The 24,924-nt window shown below is 42.3% G+C and overlaps 1 protein-coding gene across 3 annotated transcripts in view; it reads left to right on the forward strand.

The window, feature by feature from the left end:
* The window catches only part of TSPAN4 (tetraspanin 4), an 878,525-nt gene that overhangs the window by 90,349 nt on the left and 763,252 nt on the right, over window positions 1–24,924 (forward strand). For all 3 annotated transcript variants that reach the window (XM_077287830.1, XM_077287827.1, XM_077287829.1), the window contains exon 2: window positions 8,212–8,358. The gene's annotated coding sequence lies outside the window, so the exon portion shown is untranslated. The remainder of the gene's footprint in view (window positions 1–8,211; window positions 8,359–24,924) is intronic.

Raw genomic sequence — 24,924 nt, forward strand, 5'->3', positions numbered from 1 at the left:
TCTGACATTGTTTTCTCGTGACATATTGTACTTCATGTTAGTGGTAAAATTTATTCGATATAACTTGCATTTATTTGTGAAAAAAACGAATATTTGGCGAAAATTTTGAAAATTTCGCAATTTTCCAACTTTGAATTTTTATGCCCTTAAATCACAGACATATGTCACGCAAAATACTTAATAAGTAACATTTCCCACATGTCTACTTTACATCAGTACAATTTTGGAACCAAAATTTTTTTTTGTGACGGAGTTATAAGGGTTAAAAGTTGACCAGCAATTTCTCATTTTTACAACACCATTTTTTTTTAGGGACCACATCTCATTTGAAGTCATTTTGAGGGGTCTATATGATAGAAAATACTCAAGTGTGACACCATTCTAAAAACTGCACCCCTCAAGGTGCTCAAAACCACATTCAAGAAGTTTATTAACCCTTCAGGTGTTTCACAGGAATTTTTTGAATGTTTAAATAAAAATGAGCATTTAACTTTTTTTCACACACAATTTATTTCAGCTCCAATTTGTTTTATTTTACCAAGGGTAACAGGAGAAAATGGACCCCCAAAGTTGTTGTACAATTTGTCCTGAGTACGCTGATACCCCATATGTGAGGGTAAACCACTGTTTGGGCGTATGGCAGAGCTCGGAAGGAAAGGAGCGCCATTTGACTTTTCAATGCAAAATTGACTGGAATTGAGATGGGACGCCATGTTGCGTTTGGAGAGCCCCTGATGTGCCTAAACACTGAAACCCCCTACAAGTGACACCATTTTGGAAAGTAGACCCCCTAAGGAACTTATCTTGATGTGTGGTGAGCACTTTGACCCACCAAGTGCTTCACAGAAGTTTATAATGCAGAGCCGTAAAAATAAAAAATCATATTTTTTCACAAAAATGATCTTTTTGCCCCCAATTTTTTATTTTCCCAAGGGTAAGAGAAGAAATTGGACCCCAAAAAATGTTGTGCAATTTGTCCTGAGTACGATGATACCCCATATGTGGGTGTAAACCATTGTTTGGGCGCATGGCAGAGCTTGGAAGGGAAGGAGCGCCATTTGACTTTTCAATGCAAAATTGACTGGAATTGAGATGGGACGCCATGTTGCGTTTGGAGAGCCCCTGATGTGCCTAAACATTGAAACTCCCTACAAGTGACACCATTTTGGAAAGTAGACCCCCTAAGGAACTTATCTAGATGTGTGGTGAGCACTTTGACCCACCAAGTGCTTCACAGAAGTTTATAATGCAGAGCCGTAAAAATAAAAAATCATATTTTTTCACAAAAATGATCTTTTTGCCCCCAATTTTTTATTTTCCCAAGGGTAAGAGAAGAAATTGGACCCCAAAAAATGTTGTGCAATTTGTCCTGAGTACGCTGATACCCCATATGTGGGTGTAAACCATTGTTTGGGCGCATGGCAGAGCTTGGAAGGGAAGGAGCGCCATTTGACTTTTCAATGCAAAATTGACTGGAATTGAGATGGGACGCCATGTTGCGTTTGGAGAGCCCCTGATGTGCCTAAACACTGAAACCCCCTACAAGTGACACCATTTTGGAAAGTAGACCCCCTAAGGAACTTATCTTGATGTGTGGTGAGCACTTTGACCCACCAAGTGCTTCACAGAAGTTTATAATGCAGAGCCGTAAAAATAAAAAATCATATTTTTTCACAAAAATGATCTTTTCGCCCCCAATTTTTTATTTTTCCAAGGGTAAGAGAAGAAATTGGACCCCAAAAAATGTTGTGCAATTTGTCCTGAGTACGCTGATACCCCATATGTGGGTGTAAACCATTGTTTGGGCGCATGGCAGAGCTTGGAAGGGAAGGAGCGCCATTTGACTTTTCAATGCAAAATTGACTGGAATTGAGATGGGACGCCATGTTGCGTTTGGAGAGCCCCTGATGTGCCTAAACATTGAAACTCCCTACAAGTGACACCATTTTGGAAAGTAGACCCCCTAAGGAACTTATCTAGATGTGTTTTGAGAGCTTTGAACCCCCAAGTGTTTCACTAAAGTTTATAGCGCAAAGCCGTGAAAATAAAAATTCTTTTTTTTTTTCACAAAAATGATTTTTTAGCCCCCAGTTTTGTATTTTCACAAGGGTAACAGGATAAATTAGACCCCAAAAGTTGTTGTCCAATTTGTCCTGAGTACGCTGATACCCCATATGTGGGGGGGAACCACTGTTTGGGCGCATGACAGAGCTCGGAAGGGAAGGAGCGCCATTTGGAATGCAGACTTAAATGGATTGGTCAGCAGCCGTCACGTTGCATTTGCAGAGCCCCTGATGTACCCAAACAGTACAAACCCCCCACAAGTGACCCCATATTGGAAACTAGACCTCCCAAAGAACTTATCTAGATGTGTTTTGAGAACTTTGAACCCCCAAGTGTTTCACTAAAGTTTATAGCGCAAAGCCGTGAAAATAAAAATTCTTTTTTTTTTTCACAAAAATGATTTTTTAGCCCCCAGTTTTGTATTTTCACAAGGGTAACAGGATAAATTAGACCCCAAAAGTTGTTGTCCAATTTGTCCTGAGTACGCTGATACCCCATATGTGGGGGGGAACCACTGTTTGGGTGCATGACAGAGCTCGGAAGGGAAGGAGCGCCATTTGGAATGCAGCCTTAAATGGATTGGTCTGCAGGCGTCACGTTGCATTTGCAGAGCCCCTGATGTACCCAAACAGTACAAACCCCCCACAAGTGACCCCATATTGGAAACTAGACCTCCCAAGGAACTTATCTAGATGTGTTGTGAGAACTTTGAACCCCCAAGTGTTTCACTACAGTTTATAACGCAGAGCCGTGAAAATAAAACATCTTTTTTTTCCCACAAAAATGATTTTTAGCCCCCCAAATTTTTATTTTCCCAAGGATAACAAGAGAACTTGGACCCCAGAAGTTGTTGTTCAATTTGTCCCGAGTACGCTGATAACACATATGTTGGGGTAAACCCCTTTTTGGGCGCACGGGAGAGCTCGGAAGGGAAGGAGCACTGTTTTACTTTTTCAACGCAGAATTGGCTGGAATTGAGATTGGACGCCATGTCGCGCTTGTAGAGCCCCTGATGTGCCTGGACAGTGGAAACTCCCCAATTCTACCTGAAACCCTAACCCAAACACACCCCTAACCCTAATCCCAACGGTAACCCTAACCACACCCCTAGCCCTGACACACCCATAATTCTAATCCCAACCCTAATCCAAACGTAAATGTAATCCAAACCCTAACCCTAACTTTAGCCCCAACCCTAACTTTAGCCCCAACCCTAACTTTACCTCCAACCCTAGCCCTAACCCTAACCCTACCCCTAACCCTAACCCTAAACGTGACTGAAATACGTGGCACTGAAATACGTGGCACTGAAATACGTGGCACTGAAATACGTGGCACTGAAATACGTGGCACTGAAATACGTGGCACTGAAATACGTGGCACTGAAATACGTGGCACTGAAATACGTGATACGTGGCACTTAAATACGTGGCACTGAAACACGTGGCACTGAAATACGTGATACGTGGCACTGAAATACGTGGCACTGAAATACGTGGCACTGAAATACGTGGCACTGAAATACGTGGCACTGAAATACGTGATACGTGGCACTGAAATACGTGGCACTGAAATACGTGGCACTGAAATACGTGGCACTGAAATACGTGGCACTGAAATACGTGGCACTGAAATACGTGGTACTAAAATATGTGGCACTGAAATACGTGATACGTGGCACTGAAATACGTGATACGTGGCACTGAAATATGTGATACGTGGCACTGAAATACGTGGCACTGAAACACGTGGCACTGAAATACGTGGCACTGAAATACGTGGCACTGAAATACGTGGCACTATGACTGTCAGAAAATGTTCATTAAACGGTTAGGGGTGAGGTTAGGGGTAGAGTTAGGGTTAGGGTTTGGATCCCTTTATCACCTTGATGGTGGTGGGTGGCTTTTCAGTGTGTTTAAATGCATGCGTTTTTAACGCAAACAAACGCATGTGCTTAAAAACGCAAGAAAATACTGCAGGTTGTATTTCTGAAAATGAACGCATGCAGAAAAAAAACGCATGCGTTTGAAAACGCGACCAAACGCGTACAAAAAAACCGCATGCGTTTTCAATGTTAAATATAGGGAAAAAACGCATGCGTTTTTTTGTGCAAAAAACGCTGCAGACAAAAACGCAAGTGTGAAACCAGCGACGCTTTTTATAGCAAAAAAGTTTTTGCGTCTCCACATTTTGAGACCTATAATTTTTCCACATTTTGCTCCACAGAGTCATGTGAGGTCTTGTTTTTTGCGGGACGAGTTGACGTTTTTATTGGTAACATTTTCGGACACGTGACCGTTTTTGATCGCTTTTTATTCCGATTTTTGTGAGGCAGAATGACCAAAAACCAGCTATTCATGAATTTCTTTTGGGGGAGGCGTTTATACCGTTCCGCGTTTGGTAAAATTGATAAAGCAGTTTTATTCTTCGGGTCAGTACGATTACAGCGATATCTCATTTATATCATTTTTTTATGTTTTGGCGCTTTTATACGATAAAAACTAAAATATAGAAAAAATAATTATTTTCGTATCGCTTTATTCTCAGGACTATAACTTTTTTATTTTTTTGCTGATAATGTTGTATGGCGGCTTGTTTTTTGCGGGACAAGATGACGTTTTCAGCGGTACCATGGATATTTATATCAGTCTTTTTGATCGCGTGTTATTCCACTTTTTGTTCGGCGGTATGGTAATAAAGCGTTGTTTTTTGCCTCGTTTTTTTTTTTTTTTTCTTACGGTGTTTACTGAAGGGGTTAACTAGTGGGGCAGTTTTATAGGTTGGGTCGTTACGGACGCGGCGATACTAAATATGTGTACTTTTATTGTTTTGTTTTTTTTATTTAGATAAAGAAATGTATTTATGGGAATAATATATTTTTTTTTTTTATTATTTATTTAGGATTTTTTTTTTTTTTTTTTTTACACATGTGGAAAAAAATTTTTTTAACTTTTTTACTTTGTCCCAGGGGGGGACATCACAGATCATTGATCTGGCAGTGTGCACAGCACTCTGCCAGATCGACGATCTGCTGTGCAGGGCTGCAGGCTTACCAAGTGTCTGCTCTGAGCAGACACTCGGTAAGCCACCTCCCTCCCTGCAGGACCCGGATGCCGCGGCCATCTTGGATCCGGGACCTGCAGCCAGGAAGGAGGTAGGAGACCCTCGCAGCAACGCGATCACATCGCGTTGCTCCGGGGGTCTCAGGGAAGCCCGCAGGGAGCCCCCTCCCTGCGCGATGCTTCCCTATACCGCCGGTACACTGCGATCATGTTTGATCGCGGTGTGCCGGGGGTTAATGTGCCGGGGGCGGTCCGTGACTGCTCCTGGCACATAGTGCCGGATGTCAGCTGCGATATGCAGCTGACACCCGGCCGCGATCGGCCGCGCTCCCCCCGTGAGCGCCGCTGATCGGTGATGACGTACTATCCCGTCGGCGGTCATACGGGCCCACCCCACCTCGACGGGATAGTACGTCAAATGTCGGGAAGGGGTTAAAAGTTAAGTTTTAGTCCAATTGCTCAATACACTCTCTGATTAATGCCCTCCTTACCCGGGCTGACCGTTTTGGAGGTTTGTTGTGGTACCATGTTCTTTCTATTTGATTATAATGGATTTGATGGTGCTCTGAGGGATCATCAGAGATTTTTTTTTTTATTTTTTTTTTATAATCCAACCCTGCCTTGTACTTCTCAAAAACTTGTTTGGCGATCTTCTTGATCTTCATAGTGTTGTTTGGTTAGTAGTGCCCCTTACTTAGTCTTGTTGCAGCCTCTGTGGCCCTTCAGAAAAGGTAAATTGTATATACTGACCAACATGTGACACTTAGATTGTACACAGGTAGATGTCCTGTCACTAAGCATGGGACTTATGAAGGTAATTGCTTGCACTGGACATTTATAGGGGCTTCACAGCAAAAGGGGTGAATACATATGCGCATGCGAATATTTAGTTATTTGATACCATAAATTTAATTTATGGCCATATTTTTCTCACTTTACCAACTTAGATTTAGTGCTGAAGCATTACACACAAATCTGATTACAAAAATATTTAAACACAGGTTGTAATGTAGCAAAATAGGTAAAAAGCCATGGAAGGGGGGATACTTTAGCAAGCCACTGTTGTATACTGATCAGCCATAACATTAAAACCCACTGGAAAGTGAGTGAGCTTATTTTGTGACAATGACACCTGTCAATCGGTGCAGCATATTAGTCAGCAAATCAAGAGCCAATTCTTGAAGTTGATTAAATGAAGGAATATTGAGTGAGAAGTGAAGATCTGAGTGACTTTGACAAGAGCCAAATTGTGATGACCAGATGAGGGGGTCAAAGCATCTCCAAAATGACAATTCTTGTGGGGTGTTCCCTGTAAGTACCTACAAACAATAACCCAAACAAGAACGACTGGTGAACTAGGGACAGGGTCATGGGCGCACATAGTGAGGTTATTGCTACAGGTAGGACCATCTTGGGTACACCTTGTCCCGATGAGATGGCTTTCACGCTTCTGATTAAAAGAAAAAAAAAAAAAAAAAAGTAATCTAAGTGCTCTGTGTTTTACATGTGTTTTTACTATTTACTTACTGCAAGGTATCTATTTATTGTTTTTATTCTATTTTTTTTTGTGTCTGTTAATAGCTGTTGTGTGAATATGTACCTGCATCTTATACTAACAGATGCGACCATGTTTTCGGTTTTACCATACATCGTAGCTTATACACTTTTCTCTACCCAAAGGGATTACGATTTAATTTCTCCATCTTAATCTAGGGTACTTTTTGTATTCAGCTTTATTTCCTACTAGATGGTGGCCCGATTCTAACGCATCGGGTATTCTAGAATATGTATGCGTAGTGTATAGCACAGCCCACGCAGTACATTGCGCAGCCCACGCAGTACATTGCGCAGCCCACACAGTACATTGCACAGCCCACGTAGTATATTGCGCAGCCCACGTTGTACATTGCGCAGCCCACGTTGTACATTGCGCAGCCCACGTAGTATATTGCGCAGCCCACGTTGTATATTGCACAGCCCACATATATAGCAATGTGGGCATGATATCCCTGTTAAAAAAATAAGAATTAAAATAAAAAATAGTTATATACTCACCTTCTGTTGGCGCCTGGATCAAGGAAGCGGTTACCGACGCTTGGGATCTTCTGGGTAATTTCGCAATGCATCGCCGGGAACGGAAGATGGCGGACTACGGAGGGTGAGTATAGCAGGTTTTTTTTTTTTTTTTTTTTATTATTTTTAACATTACATTTTTTTACTATTGATGCCGCATAGGCAGCATCAATAGTAAAAAATTGGGGACACACACGGTTAATAGCAGCGGTTACGGAGTGCGTTACCTGTGGCATAGCGCGGTCCATTACCGCCGGCATTAACCCTGTGTGGGCGGTGACCGGAGGGGAGTATGCGGGCGCTGAGTGCAGGGAGTAAGGAGCGGCCATTTTTTTCCGGATTGTGCGCGTCGCTGATTGGTCGTAGCAACGGTCGTGGGCGTTTTGCCACGACCAATCAGCGACTTGGATTCCATGACAGACAGAGGCCGCGACCAATGAATATCCGTGACAGACAGACAGACAGACAGACGGAAGTGACCCTTAGACAATTATATAGTAGATAAGATTATTGACACATTAGGAACCTTGCAGCCACGTATCGTCATCGGCGTACCTCTATGGAGTTAATGAGGGTCTGTTACTATACAAATCTGTCACTTTGTAGGGTGATTCATCTTAAGGCTTAAGGATTGTGTTTGTTGTGTATAGGCCACCTCCATAGACTGAATATATACGTTGTATTTTTCAAAAAGCTGTAAATAATGGTGGAGATGTGTATAAAATCCACACATCCAGTGTAACCACAGACTACTTGTAACTGTCCTCCATTGCTCCATATAATTGATCACTGAACACCCCTCATTGTTCTGCTCATCCTCCCCCTTACTTGTATAAAGAGTCCCATTCTTGGTCTATTATAAGGAAATCTTGTAATTTGTGCAGGGGAACATCATCCTCGGAGAGACCAGTCCAGCTGCTAGCATTTTGCGCTACATCATGGATTAACGCTGTAATCTGAGCTTTTCCTTCCTCTACATATTTTGAATTTCAGATTTCTGTTTTTTTGATAGAATCTGTCAAACGCGGAGGATAAAGAAATCTTGGAGATTTTGGTCCCTGACAAACTGAGAGAAAGGCTGTAAGTGGATTTTACATTTGATGTGAAGAGGTAGAGAGTGCCGGAGGAAAAGACGTTCATCAAGGAAAAGAACAAAAAGGTATGTAAATGTGTCTATTTATTGCTGGTAAATCTATTTCTTCCTTCAAGTTTAATGCAAATTTAAAGAGCACTCGTAAGATGAATAGATCTGATCCATTGTTCATTCTTTCATTGTCTCTTTAAAAACATATTTTTCAGCATTTTTTTCAAGTGTTTGCCATATCTTCAAGAGATGAACAAAATAGCAGATTCTACTTTCAAACTCCAATCTGTGGTGGTTTCTGATCCCTGAAAAAATATCTATCATCAGTCTGGGACTGTCCTTTTTATTAAAAAAAAAAACAACAACAGGGTGCAGCCTCAGACTGAGTTTTCTTATTACCAAAAGGGGTCCCTAATGCCCCCCACTTTCTAGAAAAAGTTGGGTTCGAACTTTTAGGTTGTGGGATCCTGTGATGGAGAGCGGTATTCCACAACCCTCTGTGGCCCTGCTTGCTGCCAAAAAGTGAGATCTGGCTCTTTGTACTAACCCGCATCCTTTACTAAGCAACTCTCGAAAGGTAAGGTGGTCTGCAGAGGGTTGTGAGATGCCGCTCTGCATACCAGGTTCTGACAACCCAGAAGTTTGGACAGGACGTTTACAAGACAGTTGGGTCTTTTAGGGGGCCATTACAAACCTTTCCGACCACTTTTGCTAATAAGTGATATTTAGAAAAATGATTACTCTGATGCTGCCCAATCGTTTCTTTAATAAAGAGGGCTGCCCCAGATTGGTAACAAGTATTCTTTAAGGTCCCCACACACATTAGAATAAGGTCATCTAGACCAGGCAATATCAGTAGGATCAGCTGACGGCCTAATGTGGTGCCTCTTGACTCCACCGACAGATTGACAGAGGGAGAGGGATCCAACATATAGAATTTCAGCGGCTAATTATTATTTTTTCCCATTGCCGAGTTAAGCCACAGCTGGAGGAGTCAACGCTTCTCTCATAGAGATCACAGGATCACTCAGCAAATCATATTCTTCTTGTGTGTTAGGGAAGTTGGAAGAGAAAGTTGGCGGCTGAATGATCAGTCAATACCTATTTAATGTATTTGGGGGCCTATAATGAAGGAACATTGAGGAGCATTTTGTCAGATGGCACCATTTTCAAGAATGGTAGTACAGCTTAAAATGGTAAACATTTATAGCATATTATCAGTATATCTCATACAATTCGTACAAAAACACCTTCCTTTCTTGAGTACTGAACATTGGGTCAGGAAACACCACATTTTTGTAATACATGAATCTTACATATGGAACCAAAGAACCTCAGAATGTCAGTCATGTACATCCACATATCCAGAGAAAATGACCCCAAAAACAAATACCACTAAGCACGGTGCTATAACATACTGGGTAAAGCGGAGGAATATTTGTGCTTTATGGGGCTTTGTCCAATCCATAACAATGGCATCAGAGATTCTGATATTCTGCCCACCGTAATCACTTGTGTGGAGAAGGCACAGCTCTGTTCAATCACCAGCAAAATGATATTCTCTAGAGCCAAGGTACAAGCCTTTGATTGCAGCGCACAGCCATGTCCGGGGTGGACTGAAAGCGCAGGTCATTGGTGAAGATACATATGCTTGTCTCGAAGCTGCAAGTGTGTTTTAGTAATGTCTGCATTGCTATACTTTCTTATTCTTTTTATGCCAATGTTATGTAAGAAGACAAGATACCATTCCAACTTTCTTTCCTTACAGCCTGGGCATTGGTGCTCTTTATCTTTATGCTCTTCATCCATATACTTTAAATTGTGACATGATGGGAAGTCATTCTATGAGGATGTTCACCTTGTGGGTAAAGCTAAAATGCAGAGTGAATTATTTTTAAGAAGTCAATAAATAATTGAGAGTTTTTTTTTTATTGTCGCATATGGATATAAATTCTTTGCTGTCGTTCCTTGTCCAGTGAGCTTTGTTAAAGTAGATCTGTCACAAAATTTCACTCTACAAACTGGGTACACGGTACAATAGATCTATTACACCTCGTGAGGCTGGTATATTTACTTTGAGAATCCAAGTCATGATGGCTGTATAATCGTGATATCACGAGGAGCTTATTATCCAGGTCATAAAGGGATCAATTTAATAACCGGCTTATAGAAGACTATAAAGTCATGACCGGGGATTTCAAAGGTTTTCATAAGGTCTAAGGACCCGTGATACACATTAGACAGCTGCATCTACCTCTCGTACTCCCCCATACACAAGAAATCTATGCTCGACCAAGCGCTTTTATGTTCTCAATGAGAGAGTCGCTGTCCAAGGGAAAAAAAATAATTGGCTACCGAAATTCAACACGCCGGATCCTTATGTGCCCCGAAATCAACTGCCTGGGGCCCATCGGGAGGTCCCCTTACACATTGGACTGTTAGCTGAACCCGCCTATATGGGGATGGGTTTTCTAAGGACACGTGAGTGCCTTTTTCTTGCACATTGCTCCCTCTCTGTCTCAGTCTGATCATGGTGATACTACAACGCTCAACATTTCCTGACAGCTGCATAGAATTGGTGCATGTTATATGGATGGTTTTCTCAAAGTCATAAGTCTGCATATTATTTTGTCTCCATGTTTACAGTACTTCTCACAAGGAAATCAAATATTTATTGATACAAAAATATAGCTAAAATAGTTGTGAGGTTTCATCAGATTAGTACAATTAATACTTTTTTAATATCCTTTTGTCATATGCCTTCAAATTACCATCTGGACTGGAATGTCTCTTATAGAGGAATGCCCCCCGTATGAGCTGCTACATGCAGACTATTGGGAGATGTGACCCGTCATTGCTTACAAGTTTCTATAAACTTTAATAGCATTTTTGGCCATAGGCAATATTCCACAGCTTGCTCTTGCACAGGTCATGCAGTACACAAATGTACAAGGCAATACCTATTCTATAACATAAGATCTTTTTATGCCTGCAAAGTAAGGAAAAAGCCTCTTCAAAGAGGAAGAGGATAGGGACTCTCGTACCATCTATTAACTCTTTTAAAGAGTGTCGCCATATGACTTAGGATTAGAAACCAAACCAGAAACTCCAGACACTTGTTTTAGGGAGTTTGCCCTTCATCAATGCAAAGCAAAAGTACTGATTTAGTTGTCTAAAGAGGCCTCTGACAGAACGTCTAAGGGCCCCTTCACACTGTGCAATCAAAGTCTGAACGAGCGTTCGATTTGTGACGTTTATCCGTCCTCGTTCCGAGGTTGCAAAGTGTGACATGGCGTTACGATTTGCGACGCAGCCCAGCATCGTACGATGTGAAAGAAAGAGCAGAACTTTCTTTCGTCGTAAATGTCTCGCTGTGGCGGTCGAAATCGTAGTATGTGACGGCGGTCATACGAGCTCGTAATGCGACTACGTGGGTTGGGCTTCCGCATACCTGTCTCCTGATTGGGCGTGACGTTTTAGCACGCCCATGCTGGTAATACGTCACGCTCGGAGTCGTAGGACTATGGCGGTGTGAAGGGTAGCGTACGATTGCGACGCGTGACGTTCACATCGCAACTACGTCAGAAAAAGCGTTAACATCGTAGAGTGTGACCGCTGGCTACGAGCTCGTACTGCGATGTCGAATATGACGCAAATGCGTCGTAATCGTAGCAGAATCGACCAGTGTGAAGGGGCCCTAAGGAGTAAAGTTTTTCCTTGTGGTGAGAGTGCCAAGTTGGTGTATGAGAATTGGAACATTTCATCGCCCATAAGTCTCCTTACATCAACTTGGCACTCTCCACAAGCAGAAACTTTTCTCCTCATCAGTGCAAAGCAAGAGAACTGATTTGGCTGGGTGGGAGACCTCTGATAAGGGGTCTGAGGGATAAAATTTTTCCTTGTGGAGAAAGTACCAAGGTGGTGAATGATAATTGGAATATTTCATGGCCTATAAGTCTCTTTACATCGACTTGGCACTCTCCACAAGGAGAAACTTTATCCCTTGGAGCTCCTCTCAGAGGCCTCTCGCCCAGCCAAATCAGTTCTCCTGCTTTAATGAGGCTATTTGCATATATAAAGTGAACCTGCCACCAGCTTTGGCCGATAAGAGATACCGCCATCACCTTTCAGGGCTGATATACAGCATTCTATAATGCTGTTTATCAGTCCCCAACCTGACCAGCAAGAGAAGAAAAATAACTTTTATTATACTCACCTGCAGGGCGGTCTGGTCCGGTCCGATGGGCGTCGCTGGTGTTGGTTCCCTTTAAATTCCCAGTGGACCATTGACTGGCCTAGAAGTCTCCTTAAGCTGACTTGATGCTTTCTATAAGGGGAAAATGTACCCTATAAAATAAGCACGATTCTTGGCTGAATTGATTGGTTTGGGACGCTGTTCACATCACTATACGGTAATATATCAGAAGTTTTGCCAGACGCCTACCTCTTACGTATGTCACTGTATAGCTATACAGGGTATATGTCAGTCGTTGGCCACAATTCCGTCTGTAGGTGTCCTGTAACCACATTTCTATACATATATTGGGGCTCAGCAGGATTGACGGACCAAATAATATCAGATTGCAATTCCATATAACACATAACGTAAGCCGGATGGTAAATGGTACTGGCTAGATTGTGTCTGATAGAATTGTGAGGAGTTCTCGTGACCTCCGGCCACATTTCTCCATAATTATATTTTAGATTGCATTTCTCAAGATTTTAACAGATGGATTGTACATTAAAAGTGACTTAAACTTGTTAAGGTCTCATTTACCATCTCCTTGAGATAATCTGTGATTTTCACATTAGTATCCATGGCCGCCGCGCTGCCACGTCATCGGTTTTGACATGGATCACATTGCATAATTCCAGATAACATACAACAAGGCCAGCCCTTGGGAGATTAATGGGGTTAATTTGGCTGGGCTGTCTGTTTGTATGTGGTGGGGAAATGACTGCGTAAAGTCCCTCCAGCCTTGGATAAATTGTGTTTGTTATTTTTGTATAAGTGGATTGAAATCCAATATACAAAAGGTGTTTAGATTGAAAATCCATTTTCATGTGTAATGCGTATTATTGAATTCAATTCTAAACATATCGGAGTTCATGAACTTGGATTTACATAATTGAACTTTTGCATAATCTTTTTTTTTTTCTTCCAAAATTCCTTCTATTTGTTTGTAACAGCTGTTACTGAATACAGACAGACAAATGTAAGTATATTACTGGTGCATAGAGCTATTAAAACATGAAACCGGGACGGTAAATATCTCTATATTGTCATGCACCACTGAAGTCAAGCGCGTTATTGGAGATAAAAACAGTAGTTAGTAAAAGTGATTGTAATGGCTAAATGGAATAATAAAATTGTCATATTTATAAATGTCATTGAGAAAATGAAGTTCATTTGCGCTGTGCCCACAGATTGAAGACAACCCAAGTGCTTGATGAAGGCCTGTGAGGCCAAAACTTTGTATTTTCTGTCTCAATAAAGTTACCTAAGGCCTCTTTCACACGTCAGTGTGTCCGTTATGTGTGGTGGCCGTTTTCACACGTACCGGAGACACTTACACACGTAGACCCATTCAAGTGAATGCGTCTGTGCACGTCAGTGTCTTTCCATGTACCATGTGTCTGTGGGCAAAATGCCCTGACATGTCCTTTTTTTAACAGCAGCACGGGCTGCAAAATGTCCCTCATGAGTGCACACTGATGACTCACGGATGACATCCATGTGTCATCAGTGTGACACGTACCAGCGCCTGGGAAGCAGCGGTACAGTTAGCACTGTTCCACAGTGCCAGGTGCTGAAGACGGCTCTCATCATTCTCCCCTACTCTGCTGGTGATCAGCTCGAGCAGGGGAGAATGTTGAGCGTTATATTCAACTGATAACAGCGAGAGCAGGCAGCAGCTGATGGGAGTATTCATCAGCCGCTGCCTGCGCTATAAATAAATTTAAAAAACAGTGTGAGATCCCCTGTATTTTTGATAACTAGCTAGGCAAAAGAGACAGCTGAAGGCTACAACCCTCAGATGTCAGCCTCCGCAAGCTTGGTTATTAAGAATAGAGGTGTCCCCAGGCTGTTTTTTTTTTTTTTAATTATTTAAATAATTTAAAAAACGGCGTGGGGTCCCCCCTCTTTTTTGACAACCAGTCTTGCTAAAGCAGACAGCTTGGGGCTGTCTTATCTGAAATCCAAACAAAACACAATATTCCATTTTTATTTAACCCCTTAGTGACAGAACCAAGTTTGTACTTAATGACCGAGACATTTTTACAATTCTGACCACTGTCACTATATGAGGTTAAAACTCTGGAACGCTTCAACGGATGCCACTGATTTTTTTATGACATATTGTACTTCATGTTAGTGGTAAAATTTATTCGATATGACTTGCGTTTATTTATGAAAAAGTGGAAATTTAGCAAAAATTTTGAAAATTTTGCAATTTTCACACTTTTAATTTTTGTGCCCTTAAATCAGAGAGTTCTATCACACAAAATAGTTGATAAGTTGATAAATAACATTTCCCATCTCTACTTTACATCAGCACAATTTTGGAAACAATTTTTTTTTCTTAGGACGTAATAAGTTGACCAGCGATTTCTCATTTTTCCAATAAAATTTTCAAAACCATTTTTTAAGTACCACCTCACATTTGAAGTGAGTTTGGGAGGTCAATATGACAGAAAATACCCAAAAGTGACACCATTCTAAAAACTGCACCCTTCAAGGTGCTCAAAACCACTTTCAAGAAGTTTATTAACCGTTCAGGTGCTTCACGAGAAGTAAAGCAATGTGGAAAGAAAAAATGAATATTTGACTTTTTTCACGCAAAATTTACTTTAGACCCAAACTTTTTTTTATTTTCACAAGGGTAACAAGAGAAAATTGACCACAACATTTGTTGTGCAATTTATCCTCAGTACACTGATACCCCATATGTGGGGGAAAACCACTGTTTGGGTGCAAAATTGGCTGGAATCAATGGCGGGCGCCATGTCACGTTCGGGGACCCCCTGATGTACCTAAACAGTGGAAACCCCCAAATTCTAACTCCAACCCTAACACAGCCCTACCCTTGACACTATTCCCAACCGTATCCCCAACACAACTGTATCCCCAACACAACCGTATCCCCAACACAACCCTATCACTACCCTAACCCCCACACCACAACCGTAACCCCAACCGTAACCCTAGCTCCAACCCTTACCCTGGCTCTAACCCCAACCCTAACCCTAATGGAAAATGGAAATAAATACATTTTTTTTATTTTATTATTTTTCCCTAACTATGGGGGTGATAAAGGAGGTTTGATTTACTATTTTTTTTTATTTTGATCACTGTGATAAATGGGAAATCAGACTTTTTTATTGTGGTGACCATTATTCGGTGAATAACGGCGATTGCAATCCTTCAGCAATAATATTTAACATGTGATTTGTCATTTACGTTGGTCACTGATTGAAAATTGCTTTCCTCAGTGTAAACATTAGTTATGAATTTGCTAATTGAAATTTTATTAAAATTATTGAAATAAATTTGTGATCAGACTTCTTGCTGCCCAGCACGGAGCTGATAAGTAAAGGGCTTTATCTGCTGCCCTGAAAGTGTTAAGTTGCACAGCTAGTTGGCTTTGGGAGCGGATTACATGGCGCTCTGATGGATGTCCTGTCTCCTCTGTACAGATGATGACTCTGTACTGTCTTTTGACTCTAAGCTTTAACGTCAGTAAGATAAATCAACGGGATCAAAGCGAGTTATGCGTTAACATGCAATAGAAATCCCTCTCTTCCCCTCCCCGCTGCGCGCACCAATACTGTACAACTTCTGTCATCCCTATAATAGGGATATTTTCTTACTAAATCCTCCTATTGTCCTCCACTGTAAGTACCATCTAGCGGACATTTTCTTGTTTATTATTTCTGCCACTTGCAAGCATTTATTACATCTGATCGTTCACTGTCAGCTCCCTGGTCACCTTTTTAGTTTTATCTTTGACTTTTCTACACATTAGAAAATTCCTACTGAAGTGGGAAATATTCTGCTTACAGAAATAAAGGTACATGGCTGAATGAATGTGAAAGTTGCTTTCTAAGCTGTCTGTGACACCTTTTATGTGATTTATAGTTATTTTTTTTAAACCTTTTCTTCCTTTTCTTTCTGCTGGATTCACAAATTGAGAAGAAAATGATGCATTATGTGGTGCCAGTTGACATAAATTTGTGTGAGTCAAAAAGACAGTCCTGTTACATTTGCTTTATTAGAGTATTTATAAAAGAGGGCACTTTCTGATCCGGAGAGTGGCGCATACTCTGGCCGTCCATTTGTGTATTATATGGACTCCTGAGAATGGCGCTCACTATGGCCCTCCATTTGTGTATTACATGGACTCCTGAGAGTGGCGTTCACTCTGTACGTCCATTTGTGTATTACATGTACTCCTGAGAGTGGTGCTCACTATGGCCCTCCATTTGTGTATTACATGGACTTCAGATAGTGGCGCTCACTCTGGCCTTCCATTTGTGTTTTACATGGACTCCTGAGAGTGGCGCTCACTCTGTACGTCCATTTGTGTATTACATGGACTCCTGAGAGTGGCGCTCACTCTGGCCGTCCATTTGTGTATTACATGGACTCCTGAGAGTGGCGCTCTCTCTGGCCTTCCATATGTGTATTACATGGACTTCTGAGCGTGGCGCTCGCTCTGGCCGTCCATTTGTGTTTTATATGAAATCCTGAGAGTGGCGCTCACTTTGACCTTCCATTTGGATTTTACATGGACTCCTGAGAGTGGCGCTCACTCTGGCCATCCATTTGTGTTTTATATGAAATCCTGAGAGTGGCGCTCACTCTGGCCTTCCATTTGGATTTTACATGGACTCCTGAGATTGGCGTTCACTCTCTCCTTCCATTCGTGTATTACATGTACTCCTGAGAGTGGCGCTCACTCTGGCCTTCCATATGTGTATTACATGGACTCCTGAGAGTGGCGCTCACTATGACCGTCCATTTGTGTATTACATGGACTTCTGAGCGTGGCGCTCACTCTGGCCTTCCATTTGTGTATTACATGGACTCCTGTGAGTGGCGCTCATTCTGGCCTTCCATTTGTGTATTACATGTAGTCCTGAGAGTGGTGATCACTCTGGCCTTCCATTTGGGTATTACATGGACTCCTGAGATTGGCGCACACTCTGGCCTTCCATTTGTGTATAACATGGACTCCTGAGAGTGGCGCTCGCTCTGGCCTTCCATTTGTGTATTACATGGACTTCTGAGAGTGGCGCTCACTCTGGCCATCCATTTGTGTATTACATGTACTTCTGAGAGTGGCACTCACTCTGGCCTTCCATATGTGTATTACATGGACTCCTGAGAGTGGTGACCACTATGACCTTCCATTTCTGAATTACATGGACTCCTGAGAGTGGCACTCACTATTGCCGTCCATTTGTGTATTACATGGACTTCTGAGAGTGGTGCTCTCTCTGGCCTTCCATTTGTGTATTACATGTACTTCTGAGAGTGGCGCTCACTATGGCCGTCCATTTGTGTATTACATGTACTCTTGAGAGTGGCCCTCACTATGGCCGTCCATTTGTGTATTACATGGACTTCTGAGCGTGGCGCTCGCTCTGGCCGTCCATTTGTGTTTTATATGAAATCCTGAGAGTGGCGCTCACTTTGACCTTCCATTTGGATTTTACATGGACTCCTGAGAGTGGCGCTCACTCTGGCCATCCATTTGTGTTTTATATGAAATCCTGAGAGTGGCGCTCACTCTGGCCTTCCATTTGGATTTTACATGGACTCCTGAGATTGGCGTTCACTCTCTCCTTCCATTCGTGTATTACATGTACTCCTGAGAGTGGCGCTCACTCTGGCCTTCCATATGTGTATTACATGGACTCCTGAGAGTGGCGCTCACTATGACCGTCCATTTGTGTATTACATGGACTTCTGAGCGTGGCGCTCACTCTGGCCTTCCATTTGTGTATTACATGGACTCCTGTGAGTGGCGCTCATTCTGGCCTTCCATTTGTGTATTACATGTACTCCTGAGAGTGGCGCTCACTATGGCCTTCCATTTGTGTATTACATGGACTCCTGAGAGTGGCGCTCACTATGGACTTCCATTTGTGTATTACATGTACTCCTGAGAGTGGCGCTCACTATGGACTTCCATTTGTGTATTACATGTACTTCTGAGAGTGGCGCTCACTATGGGCGTCCATTTGTGTATTACATGTACTCCTGAGAGTGGCGCTCACTATGGCCTTCCATTTGTGTATTACATGGACTCCTGAGAGTGGCGCTCACTATGGACTTCCATTTGTGTATTACATGTACTCCTGAGAGTGGCGCTCACTATGGACTTCCATTTGTGTATTACATGTACTCCTGAGAGTGGCGCTCACTCTGGCCTTCCATTTGTGTATTACATGTACTTCTGAGAGTGGCACTCACTATGGCCGTCCATTTGTGTATTACATGGACTCCTGAGAGTGGCGCTCACTATGGCCTTCCATTTGTGTATTACATGGACTCCTGAGAGTGGCGCTCACTATGGACTTCCATTTGTGTATTACATGTACTCCTGAGAGTGGCGCTCACTCTGGCCGTCCATTTGTGTATTACATGGACTCCTATTTATGACGCGCCACAGGGGAAATGTATGGCTAGTCCAGAAATAAACTTTTGGAGATAATTTCTGAAACTGATTTTTCTCTGAGTCGACTTCATTCCGAAAATGTGTCAAATTCATACAGCAGCTCTTTAAATGGGAAAAGTAGAAACTGTATTTTAAACATACTTTGTATAGATCTACATTAGTACATGTGAAGAGAAGAAATTTTGTAATGTATCTTATTAGAGAAATATGTTTCTTTCTCCACTTATGAGACACTTCTCCTATTATCCCCTGCCTCCTGATCACTTCTTTCACTTTGAAAAACAAAGCAGCTTAACTTTGTCTTTGTCTTGCTCAACGTTTGGCACACCGCCATAATTATTAGGTTGCACCTGCTATTATACTCTGTAGAGAGGGGAGATGGGAGGAGGAATGAGGCACAGGACGACAAAATGTGCAGAGTATGAGACACGAAAATATTGTGCTGAGACTTCTAGTAAGTCTAAAATCTTCATTTCTTTACTTATTTTTAGACCCTCTAATATTCTGTTTACAATCTGCTCCTACCTTCAGACTTTTCTATTAAAATGTTTTCTTTCCCAGTGACACATGCTGGTTATAAGATCTGCATGTTCAAAATGCTTCATGTATGAGCCATTCTCGGACTCCTGTCTCTTTCTGTAGCCCATAATAAATCTCTCCCTTGTGATTATAGACACTGGTGCTGAGGAGCGAGATTTCTTCTTCCTTCTGCAGTCTCCTCAATACTAGAACACAGTCTGTGTGATATCCTCCTCCTCTCCCTGCAAACTGTATTTTGTTCTTTTTCCTCCCTTTTGACACCCTGTGTGAACTGCCCTCCCTGATGACTTAGATGCTTTCCTCTGTCTCCAAACTCAAATCTACCATGTGCAACATTCTTCACCTCCCTGTAGCAATTCCTAATTTTATAGAGGGAATGCAGAAGAACTGCATAATGTAAGTTAAAAAAATAAAAAATCTCTAGAACTATTTTGTGGAATACATCTCTTCACTATCCGGACATAAGTGAGGAGCGTACAGATCCTCTTTAAATATATAATGTGAAAAATGAGTTTGTGTATTATTATTATTATTATTTATTATTATAGCGCCATTTTTTCCATGGCGCTTTACATGTGAGGAGGGGTGTACATAATAAAAACAAGTACAATAATCTTGAACAATACAAGTCACAAATGTATGGAGGATATATAGAAGGCAAGTGCGGGAATTGTGAATTTCCCACAGTCCTTTGAATTATTTTCTGAAGATTCTCAAAGTTTATGAAAGTTAAAACATTTGATAAATTTTGGTCTTTTTTTGAAATTCTGGCTCTAAAGGGGGTACTTTACCTAAATGGTGTTACACCCTATACATGTACACTACCCCAAGCCGCCTAGTGTGGGCAGTAAGGGTACGTGTCCACGGTCAGGATGGCCGGCGGTATCGCTGGAGCGGCGAAGCCGCTCGGCGCTAAGCCCCGCCCCCTTTCTGGGACGCGATGATGCCGGATGTGTTAACTGTACACATCCGGGATCATTGCATAGCGCCCTGTGATATTACTTGCGGCGACGCAGCGTCGCCGCAGGTAGCACGGACATGCTGCGATCTGAAAAGACATGTCCGGAGTCGCAGGGAAGTCGGATGTGTGTTTCCACGCATAGTGGACACGGGATTTCATAAAATCCCCTCCACTATGCTGGAACATCTGGACGCTGCGTGTTTGACGCTGCAGCTCTGCGCAGCGTCAAACAAGCAGCGTTTACTGACCGTGGACACATACCCTAAGGGTATGTGTCCACGTTCAGTTTTGCTTCAGGCTTTGGTCAGGATTTTATGCAGGTAAAATCCTGACCAAAAATGCACCTGAGGTCACGGGCAGGTCACCTGCGGTTTTCCTGCGTGTTTTGCTCATTGTCGCAACATGCTGCGTTCTTAAAAAATGCACCGCATGTGCGTTTTCGCGGGAAAAACGCATGCGTTTTTTCCTGCACAGTGGAGACGGGATTTCATTAAATCCCCTCCACTATGCTGTAAGGGTATGTGTCCACGTTCAGGCTTGCTTCAGGCTTTGGTCAGGATTTTATGCAGGTAAAATCCTGACCAAAACTGCACCTGAGGTTACTGGCAGGTCACCTGCGGTGTTCCTGCGTGTTTTGCTCATTGTAGCAACATGCTGCGTTTTGAAAAACGCACCGCGCATGCGTTTTCGCAGCAAAAACGCATGCGTTTTTTAACGCATAGTGGAGTCGGGATTTCATGAAATCCCCTCCACTATGCTGTAACATCTGGACGCTGCGTTTTTGACGCTGCGGAAAAACGCAGCGTCAAAAACGCAGCGTTTCCTGAACGTGGACACATACCCTAAGATCTGGACGCTGCGTTTTTGACGCTGCGGCTCAGCGCTGCGTCAAAAACGCAGCGTTTCCTGAACGTGGACACATACCCTTACATGGCACGTTGCGTTCCCACCCGGTCTGGTAACAGTTAATATTAATCTAGCAGTGCTTGGATGGTAATTACTATCCGGCGTTGGGCGTGGAACAAATGTGAAGCTGTCAGTCGGGTGAGGAAGTGAAGCAGTGTCTGAGTCTCACGTCTGTAAAGCTTTGTCGGTGAGATTATAGGGTAGTGCGGCTTCATTTCCCAGCCAGCTGATCTGCTTTCTTGTTTATACGCGGCTCATCGCTGGACTCTACAAGTGTATATGTATCTGTGCCATCTGTGTGTTTGTGTAGCTGGTTATCTCATCATGTTATGATCGCTCTTGACGCATTCTGAGCCATGTTTACTTGTTTTTTTTTCTTTGCAAGTTGTGTAATACGACAGAAAATATATTAGTTTAGTACTAGCCCCGTGATTGTCATGAAACACAGGCTGATGGCTAATAGCTCTGTAGCGGGAACGCTCATCCCAAATATTGTGCTACATGATTGCTTATGGAATAGCACTCTCGGGTAAGGAAAATGGGAAAAGTTAGGGCACCCAATGTAATGTTTTAAAGTATTAAGAGGTAATGTTTCTGACTCCTTTTTTTTTTAGATAGGTTATGCCTATTTAGATCCAAGTTGGGACTTTCAAAAATCTTCCATGACTTTATTTCCATGTATTCTTTGGATTTAATGCAATATTTAGAATCGTTGTCATATTGTTAGGCTTGGTTGAGCTTCAGTCTTTTGAAAGTTTCACTAGCTGATAGTGGGGATCCCACTGCTGTTGGGGCCCTATCCTATTCCAAATACAGGGGCTCTGGAGTGCCCTATTCGAATGAAGCAATGGTCCCTTCAGGCTGTGTGCACACGTTGCGGATTTTTTGCGTTTGTTTTGCGTTTTTTCGCCATAAAAACGCATACAAAACGCATACATATGCATCCAATCATTTAGAATGCATTCCGCAATTTTTGTGCACATAATACGTTTTTTCTGCAAAAAAAACGCATCGCGGTAAAAAACGCAGCATGTTCATTAATTTTGTGCATTTTTTGCGGATTTCCCACTGAATTATTGCATTGGGAAATCTCCGTTAAAAAAACACATAAAATCCTCAAAAAAACTGCGCGAAAATGCGAAAAAAAAATGCATGCGGATTTCATGCAGAAAATGTCCGGTTTTGCTCAGGAAATTTCTGCAAGAAATCCTGACGTGTGCACATAGCCTCAGTATCACAGTCATTTGCTGGTGACCGCTAAGTGCTATCTCCAGATGTCCAGTAAACAATGAATGGAGTGGTGGCACGTATTAGCGGGACCATTGCTCCAAACAAATGGGGCACTTAAAACACCACTCCGGCATTTTTTTTTATTTCACCTGGACTAGTATCACTAATGCATGTTCCCTCATCTTAGTAATATGGTTGTCTGTCTTTTGCTGTCCTCTGTGCCGCTCCAGTCCTCTTCTGTTAGTTGTGACCTGCTGGAGCATTTCTGTGTTTGCTGGGTGGGCAGGAAGTCCCAACTCTATGTCAGTCTATGAGAGCAAGATCTAGGCCAAAACAAGGATGTCAAAGACTTACACTGAGAACTCGTGACCATTAGCTCTGACTTCCAGTCAGGCAGAGGAACTGTGGTCATAGTATGGTGGAACGGGACCGGAGCAACACTGTATATTAACAGAGGCAGGGAACAGACTTTAGTAATAACACACCGGTGGTGAAAAAAAGCCTAAGTGGTGCTTTATGTGCCCCATTCTCCGGTTTGGTAGAGGTTCCACCATTCAGCAAATTCATCCATCACTTGTATAGGTAATAATTTACTCTTATGATACAACTGCTTTAAAGAGGTTGTCCACTACTTTTATCCTGATTTTTTTTACTGATTGTTATTATTTATTTTAAAGCACCCTTAATTCCAGGGTTCAGTTCATGTAAAGAGGGTCAACATTTAAATACTGTAATATATATTATAAATACACGTGCAATAAACAAACTAATGCTGGCAGTCTGGTGCAAAAGCAGAGAGGACCCTTCCCTCATGGATTTACAATCTACATGGTTTTGGGGAAGGAGCCATTAATTAGGGAGTTGGAACCGCACTGGTGAAGTGGCAGCAAATTTATTGCAAGTTGTAGGTTTCCTTAAAGAGATGACTTTTCAGATCGAGACTGAAGTTTCAATAGTAGAAGACCATCTGATACGTTGAGGTAGTGAGCTCAAGAGGATGATGGATGCTCGGGGGAAAATCTTGTAGACAGTTGTAAGATTAACATAAATTGGCAGAGTAAAGATGGAGATCTTGTGAAGACCGTGGATTGCATGTGTAGAGGTATTGGGATAGTCGATCGGTGCTGTATGAGTGAGACAGATTATGGACGACCTTATATGTCATTGTTAATATTTTAAAGTGGGTTCAATGGGCATTTGGAAGCCAGTGGATTAGCAGAGTGGTAGTGAGAGGAGAGGTGGATTTATTTGGCAGCGGAGTTGAGGATAGATTGGAGGGTGCGAGAGTGATATTTGGGTGGTCACAGAAGAGGATATTGGAGTAGTTGAGGCCAGACATGATGAGGGCCTGGAGTCGGAGTAGTGGAGTCAGTCGGTGTCCATTTTCGTGGAGTCAGAGTTTTTATAAAATGGACCAACTCTGACTCTTAATTAAAACATATAATAAATTACATACAGTACTATATATACAGTATATAGAATACAGTAGTTCAATGTAGGATGTGCTGTAAATGTTTTCTTAAGAATTTGGGAAACTTCTGAAATGTCTGTTCTATTCCTGATCTAAGGATCTCGGCTTTTAGTTAAGATGAATCTGTGCTGCAGTTTACTGTATGCACATGCTCAGTAGTGACCAGGGCTGTGGAGTCAGTCAGGGGAATTGAGGAATCGGACGTTTGACTTACCGACCCCACAGCCTTTGCGTATACTAATATTTTTGTTGATTTGGTGTTGAAGAAAGGGCAGAATCTGGAAATATTTTTGAGCTCGAGCCACATGAGGTTGTAAGGGTTTAGTGGCATGGGGTGTGAAAGACAGAGCAGAGTCAAGGGTTACATGAAAGCAGCGGACTTGTGAGACAGGGAAAGCGTGATGTCTTTTATTGTGACGGGACTCTGAAGAGGGTTGAGTGAGATGGAGGAAAGATTGAGTTTGGGTTTTGTCTACATTGAGTTTCAGTGACCGCAAAGAAGCAGGTTATTGAGGAAGAGCATTGGACTGTTGTGCGGGGGTTGTACGTTAATCAGCACCTTTTTTGCTTCAGTAGGAGCTGATCTGCACTAACCATGAGCAATGAACATTATTACCTTATGCAATTAGGTTGTTTCAAAGGGCTTGGCCATATAAAATTTCTGCTGATGGAGGAGTGTGTGACCAGAGCTGTCCATCCTTTTCTACTGGAGGAGACTGATGGACAGTTCTGGTCACAACATGCATTGCATAGACAGTAAAAATTAATATAGTTGAAATGAACTCACCACTCTGCATATATATCAGACTTTGCTTTTCGGGTGGGACCTGATTGCTCTGATGGGCAGC

The sequence above is a fragment of the Ranitomeya variabilis genome, chromosome 2, assembly GCF_051348905.1.
Source record: "Ranitomeya variabilis isolate aRanVar5 chromosome 2, aRanVar5.hap1, whole genome shotgun sequence".
NCBI classification, from domain to species: domain Eukaryota; kingdom Metazoa; phylum Chordata; class Amphibia; order Anura; family Dendrobatidae; genus Ranitomeya; species Ranitomeya variabilis.